The sequence below is a fragment of the Geotrypetes seraphini genome, chromosome 8, assembly GCF_902459505.1.
Source record: "Geotrypetes seraphini chromosome 8, aGeoSer1.1, whole genome shotgun sequence".
Taxonomy (NCBI): domain Eukaryota; kingdom Metazoa; phylum Chordata; class Amphibia; order Gymnophiona; family Dermophiidae; genus Geotrypetes; species Geotrypetes seraphini.
The window spans coordinates 170,336,997-170,352,789 of NC_047091.1; positions in this window are offsets into that span (position 1 = coordinate 170,336,997).

The following is a 15,793-nucleotide window of genomic DNA, read 5'->3' on the forward strand; positions in this document are numbered from 1 at the left end:
GATAGCTGGCCAAACAGGACAGACGGCTATCTCCTGCTGAATATCAAAGGATAGCTGGCCAAACAGGACAGACGGCTATCTCCTGCTGAATATCAAAGGATAGCTGACCAAACAGGACAGACGGCTATCTCCTGCTGAATATCAAAGGATAGCTGGCCAAACAGGACAGACGGCTATCTCCTGCTGAATATCAAAGGATAGCTGGCCAAACAGGACAGACGGCTATCTCCTGCTGAATATCAAAGGATAGCTGGCCAAACAGGACAGACGGCTATCTCCTGCTGAATATCAAAGGATAGCTGGCCAAACAGGACAAACGGCTATCTCCTGCTGAATATCAAAGGATAGCTGGCCAAACAGGACAGACGGCTATCTCCTGCTGAATATCAAAGGATAGCTGGCCAAACAGGACAGACGGCTATCTCCTGCTGAATATCAAAGGATAGCTGGCCAAACAGGACAGACGGCTATCTCCGGCTGAATATCAAAGGATAGCTGGCCTAATGGGACCAACGGCTAGGTCTCGCTGAATATCAAAGGATAGCTGACCAAACAGGACAGACGGCTATCTCCTGCTGAATATCAAAGGATAGCTGACCAAACAGGACAGACGGCTATCTCCTACTGAATATCAAAGGATAGCTGGCCAAACAGGACAGACGGCTATCTCCTGCTGAATATCAAAGGATAGCTGACCAAACAGGACAGACGGCTATCTCCTGCTGAATATCAAAGGATAGCTGGCCAAACAGGACAGACGGCTATCTCCTGCTGAATATCAAAGGATAGCTGACCAAAAAGGACAGACGGCTATCTCCTGCTGAATATCAAAGGATAGCTGGCCAAACAGGACAGACGGCTATCTCCTGCTGAATATCAAAGGATAGCTGGCCAAACAGGACAGACGGCTATCTCCTGCTGAATATCAAAGGATAGCTGACCAAACAGGACAGACGGCTATCTTCTGCTGAATATCAAAGGATAGCTGGCCAAACAGGACAGACGGCTATCTCCTGCTGAATATCAAAGGATAGCTGGCCAAACAGGACAGACGGCTATCTCCTGCTGAATATCAAAGGATAGCTGGCCAAACAGGACAGACGGCTATCTCCTGCTGAATATCAAAGGATAGCTGGCCAAACAGGACAAACGGCTATCTCCTGCTGAATATCAAAGGATAGCTGGCCAAACAGGACAGACGGCTATCTCCTGCTGAATATCAAAGGATAGCTGGCCAAACAGGACAGACGGCTATCTCCTGCTGAATATCAAAGGATAGCTGGCCAAACAGGACAGACGGCTATCTCCTGCTGAATATCAAAGGATAGCTGACCAAACAGGACAGACGGCTATCTCCTGCTGAATATCAAAGGATAGCTGGCCAAACAGGACAGACGGCTATCTCCTGCTGAATATCAAAGGATAGCTGGCCAAACAGGACAGACGGCTATCTCCTGCTGAATATCAAAGGATAGCTGGCCAAACAGGACAGATGGCTATCTCCTGCTGAATATCAAAGGATAGCTGGCCAAACAGGACAAACGGCTATCTCCTGCTGAATATCAAAGGATAGCTGGCCAAACAGGACAGACGGCTATCTCCTGCTGAATATCAAAGGATAGCTGGCCAAACAGGACAGACGGCTATCTCCGGCTGAATATCAAAGGATAGCTGGCCTAATGGGACCAACGGCTAGGTCTCGCTGAATATCAAAGGATAGCTGACCAAACAGGACAGACGGCTATCTCCTGCTGAATATCAAAGGATAGCTGGCCAAACAGGACAGACGGCTATCTCCTGCTGAATATCAAAGGATAGCTGGCCAAACAGGACAGATGGCTATCTCCTGCTGAATATCAAAGGATAGCTGACCAAACAGGACAGACGGCTATCTCCTGCTGAATATCAAAGGATAGCTGACCAAAAAGGACAGACGGCTATCTCCTGCTGAATATCAAAGGATAGCTGACCAAACAGGACAGACGGCTATCTCCTGCTGAATATCAAAGGATAGCTGGCCAAACAGGACAGACGGCTATCTCCTGCTGAATATCAAAGGATAGCTGACCAAACAGGACAGACGGCTATCTTCTGCTGAATATCAAAGGATAGCTGGCCAAACAGGACAGACGGCTATCTCCTGCTGAATATCAAAGGATAGCTGGCCAAACAGGACAGACGGCTATCTCCTGCTGAATATCAAAGGATAGCTGGCCAAACAGGACAGACGGCTATCTCCTGCTGAATATCAAAGGATAGCTGGCCAAACAGGACAAACGGCTATCTCCTGCTGAATATCAAAGGATAGCTGGCCAAACAGGACAGACGGCTATCTCCTGCTGAATATCAAAGGATAGCTGGCCAAACAGGACAGACGGCTATCTCCTGCTGAATATCAAAGGATAGCTGGCCAAACAGGACAGACGGCTATCTCCTGCTGAATATCAAAGGATAGCTGACCAAACAGGACAGACGGCTATCTCCTGCTGAATATCAAAGGATAGCTGGCCAAACAGGACAGACGGCTATCTCCTGCTGAATATCAAAGGATAGCTGGCCAAACAGGACAGACGGCTATCTCCTGCTGAATATCAAAGGATAGCTGGCCAAACAGGACAGATGGCTATCTCCTGCTGAATATCAAAGGATAGCTGGCCAAACAGGACAAACGGCTATCTCCTGCTGAATATCAAAGGATAGCTGGCCAAACAGGACAGACGGCTATCTCCTGCTGAATATCAAAGGATAGCTGGCCAAACAGGACAGACGGCTATCTCCGGCTGAATATCAAAGGATAGCTGGCCTAATGGGACCAACGGCTAGGTCTCGCTGAATATCAAAGGATAGCTGACCAAACAGGACAGACGGCTATCTCCTGCTGAATATCAAAGGATAGCTGACCAAACAGGACAGACGGCTATCTCCTGCTGAATATCAAAGGATAGCTGGCCAAACAGGACAGATGGCTATCTCCTGCTGAATATCAAAGGATAGCTGACCAAACAGGACAGACGGCTATCTCCTGCTGAATATCAAAGGATAGCTGGCCAAACAGGACAGACGGCTATCTCCTGCTGAATATCAAAGGATAGCTGACCAAAAAGGACAGACGGCTATCTCCTGCTGAATATCAAAGGATAGCTGGCCAAACAGGACAGACGGCTATCTCCTGCTGAATATCAAAGGATAGCTGGCCAAACAGGACAGACGGCTATCTCCTGCTGAATATCAAAGGATAGCTGGCCAAACAGGACAGACGGCTATCTCCTGCTGAATATCAAAGGATAGCTGGCCAAACAGGACAGACGGCTATCTCCTGCTGAATATCAAAGGATAGCTGGCCAAACAGGACAGACGGCTATCTCCTGCTGAATATCAAAGGATAGCTGGCCAAACAGGACAGACGGCTATCTCCTGCTGAATATCAAAGGATAGCTGGCCAAACAGGACAGACGGCTATCTCCTGCTGAATATCAAAGGATAGCTGGCCAAACAGGACAGACGGCTATCTCCTGCTGAATATCAAAGGATAGCTGGCCAAACAGGACAGACGGCTATCTCCTGCTGAATATCAAAGGATAGCTGGCCAAACAGGACAGACGGCTATCTCCTGCTGAATATCAAAGGATAGCTGGCCAAACAGGACAGACGGCTATCTCCTGCTGAATATCAAAGGATAGCTGGCCAAACAGGACAGACGGCTATCTCCTGCTGAATATCAAAGGATAGCTTGCCAAACAGGACAGACGGCTATCTCCTGCTGAATATCAAAGGATAGCTGACCAAACAGGACAGACGGCTATCTCCTGCTGAATATCAAAGGATAGCTGGCCAAACAGGACAGACGGCTATCTCCTGCTGAATATCAAAGGATAGCTGGCCAAACAGGACAGACGGCTATCTCCTGCTGAATATCAAAGGATAGCTGGCCAAACAGGACAGACGGCTATCTCCTGCTGAATATCAAAGGATAGCTGGCCAAACAGGACAAACGGCTATCTCCTGCTGAATATCAAAGGATAGCTGGCCAAACAGGACAGACGGCTATCTCCTGCTGAATATCAAAGGATAGCTGGCCAAACAGGACAGACGGCTATCTCCTGCTGAATATCAAAGGATAGCTGGCCAAACAGGACAGATGGCTATCTCCGGCTGAATATCAAAGGATAGCTGGCCTAATGGGACCAACGGCTAGGTCTCGCTGAATATCAAAGGATAGCTGACCAAACAGGACAGACGGCTATCTCCTGCTGAATATCAAAGGATAGCTGACCAAACAGGACAGACGGCTATCTCCTGCTGAATATCAAAGGATAGCTGGCCAAACAGGACAGACGGCTATCTCCTGCTGAATATCAAAGGATAGCTGACCAAACAGGACAGACGGCTATCTCCTGCTGAATATCAAAGGATAGCTGGCCAAACAGGACAGACGGCTATCTCCTGCTGAATATCAAAGGATAGCTGACCAAAAAGGACAGACGGCTATCTCCTGCTGAATATCAAAGGATAGCTGGCCAAACAGGACAGACGGCTATCTCCTGCTGAATATCAAAGGATAGCTGGCCAAACAGGACAGACGGCTATCTCCTGCTGAATATCAAAGGATAGCTGGCCAAACAGGACAGACGGCTATCTCCTGCTGAATATCAAAGGATAGCTGGCCAAACAGGACAGACGGCTATCTCCTGCTGAATATCAAAGGATAGCTGGCCAAACAGGACAGACGGCTATCTCCTGCTGAATATCAAAGGATAGCTGGCCAAACAGGACAGACGGCTATCTCCTGCTGAATATCAAAGGATAGCTGGCCAAACAGGACAGACGGCTATCTCCTGCTGAATATCAAAGGATAGCTGGCCAAACAGGACAGACGGCTATCTCCTGCTGAATATCAAAGGATAGCTGGCCAAACAGGACAGACGGCTATCTCCTGCTGAATATCAAAGGATAGCTGGCCAAACAGGACAGACGGCTATCTCCTGCTGAATATCAAAGGATAGCTGGCCAAACAGGACAAACGGCTATCTCCTGCTGAATATCAAAGGATAGCTGGCCAAACAGGACAGACGGCTATCTCCTGCTGAATATCAAAGGATAGCTGGCCAAACAGGACAGACGGCTATCTCCTGCTGAATATCAAAGGATAGCTGGCCAAACAGGACAGACGGCTATCTCCTGCTGAATATCAAAGGATAGCTGACCAAACAGGACAGACGGCTATCTCCTGCTGAATATCAAAGGATAGCTGGCCAAACAGGACAGACGGCTATCTCCTGCTGAATATCAAAGGATAGCTGGCCAAACAGGACAGACGGCTATCTCCTGCTGAATATCAAAGGATAGCTGGCCAAACAGGACAGATGGCTATCTCCTGCTGAATATCAAAGGATAGCTGGCCAAACAGGACAAACGGCTATCTCCTGCTGAATATCAAAGGATAGCTGGCCAAACAGGACAGACGGCTATCTCCTGCTGAATATCAAAGGATAGCTGGCCAAACAGGACAGACGGCTATCTCCGGCTGAATATCAAAGGATAGCTGGCCTAATGGGACCAACGGCTAGGTCTCGCTGAATATCAAAGGATAGCTGACCAAACAGGACAGACGGCTATCTCCTGCTGAATATCAAAGGATAGCTGACCAAACAGGACAGACGGCTATCTCCTGCTGAATATCAAAGGATAGCTGGCCAAACAGGACAGATGGCTATCTCCTGCTGAATATCAAAGGATAGCTGACCAAACAGGACAGACGGCTATCTCCTGCTGAATATCAAAGGATAGCTGGCCAAACAGGACAGACGGCTATCTCCTGCTGAATATCAAAGGATAGCTGACCAAAAAGGACAGACGGCTATCTCCTGCTGAATATCAAAGGATAGCTGGCCAAACAGGACAGACGGCTATCTCCTGCTGAATATCAAAGGATAGCTGGCCAAACAGGACAGACGGCTATCTCCTGCTGAATATCAAAGGATAGCTGGCCAAACAGGACAGACGGCTATCTCCTGCTGAATATCAAAGGATAGCTGGCCAAACAGGACAGACGGCTATCTCCTGCTGAATATCAAAGGATAGCTGGCCAAACAGGACAGACGGCTATCTCCTGCTGAATATCAAAGGATAGCTGGCCAAACAGGACAGACGGCTATCTCCTGCTGAATATCAAAGGATAGCTGGCCAAACAGGACAGACGGCTATCTCCTGCTGAATATCAAAGGATAGCTGGCCAAACAGGACAGACGGCTATCTCCTGCTGAATATCAAAGGATAGCTGGCCAAACAGGACAGACGGCTATCTCCTGCTGAATATCAAAGGATAGCTGGCCAAACAGGACAGACGGCTATCTCCTGCTGAATATCAAAGGATAGCTGGCCAAACAGGACAGACGGCTATCTCCTGCTGAATATCAAAGGATAGCTGGCCAAACAGGACAGACGGCTATCTCCTGCTGAATATCAAAGGATAGCTTGCCAAACAGGACAGACGGCTATCTCCTGCTGAATATCAAAGGATAGCTGACCAAACAGGACAGACGGCTATCTCCTGCTGAATATCAAAGGATAGCTGGCCAAACAGGACAGACGGCTATCTCCTGCTGAATATCAAAGGATAGCTGGCCAAACAGGACAGACGGCTATCTCCTGCTGAATATCAAAGGATAGCTGGCCAAACAGGACAGACGGCTATCTCCTGCTGAATATCAAAGGATAGCTGGCCAAACAGGACAAACGGCTATCTCCTGCTGAATATCAAAGGATAGCTGGCCAAACAGGACAGACGGCTATCTCCTGCTGAATATCAAAGGATAGCTGGCCAAACAGGACAGACGGCTATCTCCTGCTGAATATCAAAGGATAGCTGGCCAAACAGGACAGATGGCTATCTCCGGCTGAATATCAAAGGATAGCTGGCCTAATGGGACCAACGGCTAGGTCTCGCTGAATATCAAAGGATAGCTGACCAAACAGGACAGACGGCTATCTCCTGCTGAATATCAAAGGATAGCTGACCAAACAGGACAGACGGCTATCTCCTGCTGAATATCAAAGGATAGCTGGCCAAACAGGACAGACGGCTATCTCCTGCTGAATATCAAAGGATAGCTGACCAAACAGGACAGACGGCTATCTCCTGCTGAATATCAAAGGATAGCTGGCCAAACAGGACAGACGGCTATCTCCTGCTGAATATCAAAGGATAGCTGACCAAAAAGGACAGACGGCTATCTCCTGCTGAATATCAAAGGATAGCTGGCCAAACAGGACAGACGGCTATCTCCTGCTGAATATCAAAGGATAGCTGGCCAAACAGGACAGACGGCTATCTCCTGCTGAATATCAAAGGATAGCTGGCCAAACAGGACAGACGGCTATCTCCTGCTGAATATCAAAGGATAGCTGGCCAAACAGGACAGACGGCTATCTCCTGCTGAATATCAAAGGATAGCTGGCCAAACAGGACAGACGGCTATCTCCTGCTGAATATCAAAGGATAGCTGGCCAAACAGGACAGACGGCTATCTCCTGCTGAATATCAAAGGATAGCTGGCCAAACAGGACAGATGGCTATCTCCTGCTGAATATCAAAGGATAGCTGGCCAAACAGGACAGACGGCTATCTCCTGCTGAATATCAAAGGATAGCTGGCCAAACAGGACAGACGGCTATCTCCTGCTGAATATCAAAGGATAGCTGGCCAAACAGGACAAACGGCTATCTCCTGCTGAATATCAAAGGATAGCTGGCCAAACAGGACAGACGGCTATCTCCTGCTGAATATCAAAGGATAGCTGGCCAAACAGGACAGACGGCTATCTCCTGCTGAATATCAAAGGATAGCTGGCCAAACAGGACAGACGGCTATCTCCTGCTGAATATCAAAGGATAGCTGGCCAAACAGGACAGACGGCTATCTCCTGCTGAATATCAAAGGATAGCTGGCCAAACAGGACAGACGGCTATCTCCTGCTGAATATCAAAGGATAGCTGGCCAAACAGGACAAACGGCTATCTCCTGCTGAATATCAAAGGATAGCTGGCCAAACAGGACAGACGGCTATCTCCTGCTGAATATCAAAGAATAGCTGGCCAAACAGGACAGACGGCTATCTCCTGCTGAATATCAAAGGATAGCTGGCCAAACAGGACAGACGGCTATCTCCTGCTGAATATCAAAGGATAGTTGGCCAAACAGGACAGACAGCTAGGTGTCGCTGAATATCAGGGGGCTGGTGCCTAAAAAATTGGCGCCCCCCCCCCCAAAAAAAATGCTGAGTGCTATTCTATAAACAGAAGTGGAAGAGCAGCCCTGATGGTTAATGCAGTGGACTGAGAACCTGGGGAACTGGGTTCAATTCCCTCTGCGGCTCTTTGTGGCCCTGGGCAAATCACTTAACCGTCCATTGCCCCAGGTACAGAACTTAGATTTTGCGCCCATTAGGGACAGAAAAAAAAATGTTTGCATATAATATATGTAAATCGCTTTGATTCTATCCACAGAAAGGTGATATATCAAATCCATGACCCTTCCCCCTCAAAGTTATACACCTTTTCTAGACTAATGCTTAGTGCCAGGAACCGTGCCTAACATTAAGCCCTGCCATTTGCACCAACAGAAACTGGTGCAAACCATACACCTAAAGTAAACGCGGATCACCTTATTCTTTCATTAACTTGGAGGAACACCCGAGCCATCCAGTGTTCACTTAACTGGATCACTCCACCAGCATTTATCCCTGACTTCAGCAGGTATAGGATCAGTGCCCAAAAGCTAGACACAGAATGTGTGGTACGGTGGTTAAGCTACAGACTCAGCACCCTGGGGTTGTGGGTTCAAACCTATGCTGCTCTTTGTGACCCTGGACAAGTCACTTAATCCCCCCATTGCCCCAGGTTACATTAGATAGATTTTGAGCTTACCAGGACAGACAGGGAGAATAATATAGAAAACTGAATAAATAAATAGTGTGAAGAGTTTCAGCCTCTGATAACCAGAGCTGGTACTGTGACATCATAATGCCTCATTCCACCAATAGGAGCCAACCTCATCAGTGATGTCACAATGGCTTGATTGTCCTATACTTGGCTCACTTTTACTACATTTTGGTTTCTAGAGTGGTGCAGTGGTTAAAGCTACAGCCTCTGCACCCTGAGGTTGTGGGTTCAAACCCGCCCTGCTCCTTGTGACCCTGGGCAAGTCATCTAATCCCCCCATTGCCCCAGGTATATTAGATAGATTTTAAGCCCACCAGGACAGACAGAGCAAAATGCTTGAGTACCTGAAAAAAATTCATGTAAATCATTCTGAGCACCCTTGGGAGAACAGTACAGAAAACTGAATACACAAATAAATGCTATGCCATATAAGGCATGTACCCTTTATAGAATGCGGCTTAGCACCAAACTTTTTGGGATGCCCAAGTTTCAGAGGCATTTATAGACTTGGGCTGCAGCCCGTAATGATGCTGCTCACACATTGTGCCTACCATTTCTGGCACGTTTCAGCAGAACATGCTTGCGTAACCATTCAGCCTGCCCATCTGTTCCTCCAGAGGCACAATACCTTTCCTCCAACCGTACGACTCAGGGCGAAATTTTGGAGTGAAGGCCAGCAATGGATCTGAAACGTACCTTACTGGTAACAAACTCGATCTGATGATTTCCAAGCAGCATCACTTTGCAAAGCCCTAGAGAGAAAAAATGTGTAAGTATACCTGCGTGATTTTCTTCCCTTGTTTATTTCACTACATATAGTGACTGCATTTCTCTTTTGTAACAATCTGAATGTGGACTGAAAGAAAAAAAGAACGAGAAAAAATCTATACAGATGAAGGGGTAATACATGGGAAGGAAGAATAATGAGGGCCTTAAACCCTTTTTCTAGGCCATTCATGGTGAATCTGTGCTTGTAAACTTGAGTAACAAAAAGCAAACCATAGGACTAGAGCAAAGTACTGAACCTAAAAATAGTTTCTGTAAAAAGAGCTCAAGAGCTGCCTCGCTGAGTCGGACCAAAATGTCCGTCAAGCTCAGCATCCTGTTTCTAATAGCTGCTAATTCACGACACAAATACCTGGCAGGATCCCCAAAAGTAGCACGATTCCATGCTACTGAGCCCCAAGAATCAACAGTGGCTTCCCTCAGTCTACTTTACCAAATTTACGGATTTTCCCTCCAGGTCTAATACAAACCAATTTTTATACACTCAGCTAGCTAAGGGGCTCTTTTAGTAAAGTGTCTTAGTTTAAGAGTTATTCCACATTTTACGCAAAGATTAATGAGTGGTAACTGTGCAAAGCCAGTGTAGTAAATGAAGGTGGCATGTCTAGCATTTGCCCTGCATTAAATGTACAGGGCAGATTCTTACTGCTCCACATGGCACTGCGAGGCCAGTGCCAGTGTGGGAATAACCTCATTATTGAAATTGCACGTGCATTGCCATAAATAAATAATTCAAACTGTCTGGGAAGGTGGTGCTCCCTCCCTGCCAGCGTTCTCTCCAGGCTATGCAGGAGTTGCTCTCTTAGGCAAGTATGCAGGAGTTTTTCACCTACAGTGCTGCCAGTAGAGGGTGCTGTTTCATTATCACAGTTTCAATAGCAAGGGACAGGCAAGTTCTGCAGGACTTCAGGGAAGCTCCCTGTCCCTAGTGACAGAAAACACGATATTGAAACGCCACTTCCCACTGACAGGAAAGCAGCTGGAGGAGTCTCGCGCAGCTTAGAGGAAGCATTGGCCCATGCACCTCTTCTCTGATCCCCTGACACTCCCGATACCACGTCACAGCACCCAATCTCTACCCCAGTGTCCTGCAAATTTTTCAGCCGGCGGCACACTAAACCCGGCGCCGCGGCCAGAAGGCACCTGGAAGTGCGCGGATGTCGATGCGATGATATAATAATAATAATAATAACTTTATTCTTATATACCGCCAACAATCTTGCGACTTCTAGGCGGTTTACAATAAAAGAAACTGTAGATACAATCAAGAGAAACTGTAAATACAATCAAAGAAACTGTAAATACAATCAAGAGAAACTTTACGTACAGCGAATTAGATACAATCAAGAGAAACTGTAAATACAATCAGAGAAACTGTAAATTAGGCCTCATTACTGCACTTTGACAAATCATAGTAAATATATCTTGATCTTTTTACAGCGACATATGTTGGCTCAGATTATCAAAGTTAGTTAGCACTATGGGGAGAAGAAACCTTCTCTCTTAACATCTCAGTACTTCTTTTATGTATGAGCTATGATTCCGGACACGCGCATGTGATCACAGTTACACCCCTCCCCCAATCCAGCAGGGGAGATTACTTTGAAAGTAGAGGTGCTAACGGCTCACCAAGATCAGCAGCAGCATCGGGAGCCCCTCTCCAGCAGGGCACCTGATCACAGTTACACCCCTCCCTCGATCCAGCAGGGCACCCGGTCACAGCTCCACCCCTCCCCCAATCCAGCAGGAGCGAACACTTTGAAAGAAGCGATGCTAAAGGCTCACCGAGACCAGCAGCAGCATCAGGAGCCCCTCTCCAGCAGGGCACCTGATCAGTTACACCCCTCCCCCGATCCAGCAGAGGAGAACACTTTAAATATATATTTTTTATTTCTCTTTATACTTATTTTTTATCTCTATTTTTTTATTTATATTACTTATTTATTTTTAATTCTATCTTTAAATTTATTTATTCATTATTTGGTGGAATATTCATTTCTATCTCTATCTCTGTCTTTATATTTTATCTTTATTTTACATAAATTGTCTCTTCAGGTACTTTAGTTAGATTGTGAGCCTTTGGGACAGTTAGGGAATTTCCAAGTACCTATCTTATTTATTTTTATTTATTGTATATTTTAATGCATTCATTTTTGTAAACCGCTTAGAAACCTCACGGTTATTAGCGGTATATAAGAATTAAATTAAATTAAAATTAAATTAATCATCATATCGTTGTATGCGCATGGAGGCCCTCCAGCCGCAAACCTGAACCTGTCACCTCGGTGGGGGATCCTGGAGGAGGGGAGGTGCGAGGAGAGGCCGGCAAGGAGGACAGTTGTTGGCGCCGGCTGACTTTCTACAGTCCTACCAGTAAAGGGTGCTGTTTCGAGATGCGAGAGGTACGTCCTATAAGCAGTAAGTCAGCGCCTCTCCTCCTTACTGGCGTCTCATCGGGGTACACCTGGAATCTGCTGTGGCACACTAGTGTGCCACGGCACACAGTTTGGGATACACTGCTGTACCCTATACCCCCATCACATTACGCAGATCCCCCCCCCAACTACTCAGCCCCCAACACACTCCTAACATCCCTTTGATACAAACCCCATCTCTGACATGCTCTCAACACTCCCTTACACTGACTCCGATGCCCCAACAGAACCATAACCCTCCCCCCCCCAATCAATATCCCACCACCTACTAGGACTTCTCCATCCCCAGAAAGCTGCCTTTATTACACAGGAGAAAGCAGTGCAGTTCTGTGCTTACAGTGTTATCGTTTTCAACTGGTCCTCCACTCTTCAAGACCCTTCCCAGCTTCCATTCTTTCTAAAATTTTGAACTACCATCTTTGTGTGATCAGACACTTTTCTCATATTGAGCCACACTATCCAATGATCATGTGACCTCAAGTGACCAATCACTGTGGCAACAAGACTTTGCTATTCATTACAGAAAGCCTTCAGTTTTCCAGCAGAGTTCTAATGAAATCATGCTTATTCAGGAAATAACATATATTACAAAACATTTTTCATATTCTAAGAATATGAGGCTCATTTTCAAAAAAGATAGACATCCAAAAGACAGCATAGACCAGGGGTGTCCAACCTTTTGGCTTCACTGGGCCGCACTAGCCGAAGAAAATGTTTCTGGGGCCGCACAAACGTGCAAACGCTGCAGTAAGACACAGGAGGGAGCCGGCAAGACGGCAAACACCCAGGGGCAGCAAAGGAAAACACTGCATCGCCCTCAACCGGGGCCACACAAAATACTTCACAGGGCCGCATGCGGCCCTCGGGCTGCAGGTTGGACACCCCTGGCAAAGACCAACAACTGGGCATCCAAGTGGGTATTCTCAAAACAGACTTTCTAGATCAGTGGTCTCAAACTCAAACTGTTTGTAGGGCCACATTTTGGATTTGTCGATACTTGGAGGGCCTCAGAACAAATAGTTAATGTCTTATTAAAGAAATGATAATTTTTCATGAGGTAAAACTCTTTATAGTTTATAAATCTTTCCTTTTGGCTAAGTCTTAATAATAAAATTGTCAAGAAACTGTTTTATTTTACTTTTGTTGATTATGATAAACATACCAAAGGCCTCAAAATAGTACCTGGCGGACCGCGAGTTTGAGACCACTGTTCTAGATGTCTTTCTGGTTGACTTGTCTCCAGTACATCCAAATCTTAAGGGGGCGTGTTAGAGATGTGTTTTGGGTGTCAGGTCAAAAGCGTGCTGGGACAAAGGCGCGCCCAGACAATTGAGCGTAGCGCGGAGGCGCGCGCCGCTCAAAATTAATGTTTATAGGGCTCCGATGGGGGGGTGTGGGGGGGGAACTCCCCCACTTTACTTAATAGACATCGCGCCGCATTGTGGGGGCATTGTGGGGGATGTGGGGGGTTGTAACCCCCCACATTTTACTGAAAACTTCACTTTTTCCCTGTTTTTAGGGAAAAAGTTCAGTTTACAGTAAAATGTGGAGGGTTACAACCCCCCAAACCCCCCATAACGCCGGCGCGATGTCTATTAAGTAAAGTGGGGGGGTTCCCCAACAAAACCCCCCATCGGAGCCCCTAAAAACAGTAATTTTGAGCGGCGCGCACCTCCGCGCTGCGCTCAATTGTCTGGGCGCGCCTTTGTCTTTCGCACCGTTGTCTATGAACCGTGTTTTGGGTGGGCTTATGGAGGGCTTAGGACTTGGACACTCGACAGGCATAATCAAAACTTTAACAAAACATTCTGAGGGGCATAATCGAAAGAAACGTCTCAGTCCGTTTTTGCCTAAGCCGTCCAAAGTCAGACACAGCTTAGGACATATTTTCGAAAAATACGCCCCCAATTTTTTTTTTTTCTGAAAATCATCTAACTATACGTCCAGCCATCTGATCGTCCATCTTTATACCACATTTTCATCCAAATATTCGTCCAAGTCAAAAACGCCTAGAATAAGCCCTGTTGAATGTGGGAGGGGTCAGCAAAATGATGGACTGGACACCCAGACATGGTACCTGAATAGTGGGGTACCTTGCAGGGCACTGCTGTGAACTTCACAAAAAGGGTGCCCCATATACATCTCACTACAGCTCCCTTATAGGTCATGGTGAGCCCCCCAAACACCCCCAAAACATACTATACCCACTTGTCTACAACCCCAATAGCCCTTTTGGCTGCAGAAGCCACTTATATGGCAGAACAAAAGGGTTTGGGGGAGTTTTGGGGAGCGCACATGCTTCACCAAGAATGCAGTGATTACAGGGACTTATGGGCCTGGGTCCTCCTCTCCATGGGTCCCTAACCCACCCCCAAGATGACTTAAGCCACCTCTGTGCAGTTCTACTAGGCTTTCCTATGGCAGGTTGCCAGGTGCTGATGTTCTGGAGGCAGATATTTAAAGTTGTGATTACGATTTTTAGGGGGGGGGGGGTCGGTGATCACTGGGTAGTGTGTGGGGGTCTGTACTATGTGTTTACAGTGCTTATCTGGTCACTTTATACTATGTTTTAAATGGCCTAAGTCACAATGTCTATGTTCCTGGTCGTTCAGCGGCACTGCCTAGGTCATTTATAAACACGTCCAAAACCCGTTTCGATTATCGGCACTTGGACGCCTTTCGTTTATGATCGTCCAAGTGCCGACTTAGGCCGGTTTTTGGAAGTTTTTCTCTTTCGATTATGAGCCCCTCTGGCTTATTTTTTTTTTTTTTTAGACGTTTGGAGCTAGACCTGTTTTAAAAGTTTCAAGTTTAATATAAATTTGATTGATTGCTTATTCAAAAGCCTCTAAATGCTAAAAAGGTGCCCAGACTGACTAGATGACTACTGGAGGGATTAAGGTATGACCCCCCCCCTAACTCCCCCAGTGGTCACCGACCCCCTCCCCCACCCAGAGATGTGAAAATAAAAACCCAGTACATTCTAATTTGTATTACGAAGGGGTGTTGAAAAGTTTTCAGCCCAACCAACCAACTTCCTAAATTCTGAAGAGAGCGTTATCTTATTTCGCTAAGCGCCAATTTGCAGAAACGAAATTCTATGTTTTGACATAGTTTCAGATCATTGATTGAACCATATCCACGTCATTCTCGGATGGGCTGAGAATTTTCCACCATCCCCTTATAGTGTGAATACTTTCTGGTAACCAGAGCTGAGATTGTGATGTCATAATGCCTCATTCCACCACCAAGAGCCAACCTCATCAGTGATGTCACAATAGTTTGATTGTCCTATACTTGGCTCACTTGGGGTGCTGAAAAGTTCTCAGCCCAACCAAACCAACTTCCTAAATTCTGAGCCTTATTTTGCCACTGTAGCTGAAAAGAGCGTTATCTTATTTCGCTAAGCGCCAATTTGCAGAAACGAAATTCTATGTTTTTGACATTGTTTCAGACCATTGATTGAACCATATCCACGTCATTCTCTTCTGGGTTGGGCTGAGAACTTTTCATCACCCCCTCGTAGTGTGAAGACTTTCAGTCTCTGGGAACCAGAGCTGAGATTATGATGTCATAATGCCTCATTCCACCAACAAGAGCCAACCTCATCAGTGATGTCACAATAGCTTAAT